This window comes from Mirounga leonina, unplaced genomic scaffold (assembly GCF_011800145.1).
Source record: "Mirounga leonina isolate KUSES-001 unplaced genomic scaffold, KU_Mleo_1.0 Mir_100525, whole genome shotgun sequence".
In the NCBI taxonomy this organism is placed as follows: domain Eukaryota; kingdom Metazoa; phylum Chordata; class Mammalia; order Carnivora; family Phocidae; genus Mirounga; species Mirounga leonina.
In genome coordinates this window covers 7,539-9,675 of record NW_023269971.1, presented here as the reverse complement: position 1 = coordinate 9,675, position 2,137 = coordinate 7,539, and the positions used below count along the sequence as shown (strand labels likewise).

The following is a 2,137-nucleotide window of genomic DNA, read 5'->3' as shown; positions in this document are numbered from 1 at the left end:
GGGTCCTGGGATCGAGCCCCACATCGGGCTCCCTGCTCGGCGGGGAGCCTCCTTCTCCCACTCCCACTCCCACTGCTTGTGTTCCTGCTATCGCTCTCTCTCTCTCTGTCAAAAGAAAAAAAAAGTTTTCTACAGTCTGTAGCAAAATAAAATAAATTCTAGGTGACTCAATACTCAAGGGTAAAAAATAAAACCACACAAGTGTGGAACTAGGACACAGTTGGAGATTTATGCCATCTCAGTAAGTCGGCTGGGCTGAATGTTCGTGCGCTCCCAAAACTCACAGGAAGCCCTAACCACCAGACTGAGGGTGTTAGGAGGTGGGGGTTTTGAGGGGGTGAGGAGGTCCTGAGGCTGGAGTCCCCCATGGTGGGATTAGAGCCTTTATAAAAAAGACCCCAGAGAGCTTCCCTGCCTCTTCCGCCGGGTGGGGACGCAGCAGAAAGCACCAGCTGAGGCCCTCACCAGATACCAAATCTGCCAGCACCTTGATCTTGGACTTGCAGCCTCCAGAACTGTGGGGAATAAATGTCTTTGTTTATAAGCTGCCACATGCGTGGTATTTTTGTTATAGCAGCCGGGATGGACTAAGACAGTTGGGGGTGGGCCTTTTTAAGTAGAGTCCTCAAAGGAGAGCCCCGTGTAACGCATAAAAGTGAGGTTGACTTAACCACAGAGACCTTTAAGCTTCCATAAGCCAAGAGGATGGCTTTGTCACCTGTCTTTCACCATTCTGTTCTCTTTTGGTTTTCTGCTGCTGCTGTAACAAATCAGCATAACCCTATTGGCTTATAATACACACTTGCTGTCTTATAGTTCTGGTGCTGGGCTAAGATGAAGGTGTTGGCAGGGCTGCAGTGCCCCCGAGACCCGTGCTCTTTCTCATCTTCCTGCCGTGCCCGCGTTCTCGGGTGGTTGATATCTCCTGCTCATTTCTCATGGTGGCATGAGGCTGGGGAACCTCTAGGCCTCACATGTGTGTTCCAGGCAGATGAGGAAGGGCCCACACTGCTGGTGACTGAGCTGCGCTGGGTCACAGGGCCTCCCCTGGCTGGACGCCCCCGCCGAGGAAGGGGTGCGGGTGCGGCCACTCAGTGGACCGCCCTGGTGTCTGCCACGGGGGCTGTTTTGTTTCCATCTGTTTTCCAAGTTTACTCTGATGAACAGAAGACTTTATTTTTAAATTTAATTTTTATCTTTTTAAAAAAGATTTTAGTTATTAGAGAGGGAGAGAGAGAGAGAGAGAGGGCACGAGTGGGGGAGCAGCAGTGGGAGAGGGAGAAGCAGGCTTCCCGCGGAGCAGGGAGCCCGATGTGGGGCTCGATCCCAGGACCCTGGGATCATGACCTGACCTGAAGGCAGACGCTTAACCGACTGAGCCCCCCGGGCGCCCCCAGAAAACTTTTATAATAAAATCATTAAGTCTTTAAAAAACACATTTATCTTCTTTTTGTGATTCTGCATTCTGTCTTTGACGAAATGGCAGCAGATGGGAATTTCCAGACGGGCATTTCAGCATTAGTTCGTAGTCCTGCCGCTGGCACACGGTCCGGGAGCAGAGGCTGCTGGAACTGGGCGATGCTGAGTGGCTCCCAGCTCCCAGCAGCCTCGTCGGCAGCGGCGCCTGAGGCCCTGCCGATGCGGTCAGGGCTGCGGCTCCCTGGGCTGAGGCCCATTTGCCCGGCAGGCTGAATGCCCCATTGTGTGTGTGGCGTGGACCTGTGTGGCGCCATTCATCCCTTCCAGACGGGCCCTCAGGACCCGTGGCAGCTGAGGGAGAGTTGCTGCTCAGGCGTGTAGGTTACTGGGAACTGGTCCTTTTCCCGAGTTAGTGTGGGCTCTTGAGGAAGCTGGAGAGAAGCTAATTGGTTTTCCTTTCTTTTTAAACAGCATCCAGCATGTGTACGGCGCCCAGCACCCCCCCTTCGACCCACTGTTACACGGCACGTAAGTGAGGCCTGTGGTCACGCTGCATCACGCACGCGCCTGGGCGTCCTGGTGACCCGCCGGCCTCCTCGGGGTCCTGAGGGGAGCAGCGTGGTCTTCCCTCGAGCAGACATGCGTCAGGGCCTCGCACGACTGGTCCTCCAGACAAGGGCAGAGGAGGAAGCCCAGCCCAAAGTGGAGGAGAGCACGA

The 2,137-nt window shown here is 54.7% G+C and overlaps 1 long non-coding RNA gene across 1 annotated transcript in view; it reads left to right on the top strand.

The window, feature by feature from the left end:
* Positions 1–2,137, top strand: part of LOC118012384 — a 5,269-nt gene that overhangs the window by 2,391 nt on the left and 741 nt on the right. Inside the window, exon 2 of the long non-coding RNA XR_004679756.1 lies at positions 1,891–1,947. This is a non-coding gene — a long non-coding RNA (uncharacterized LOC118012384). The remainder of the gene's footprint in view (positions 1–1,890; positions 1,948–2,137) is intronic.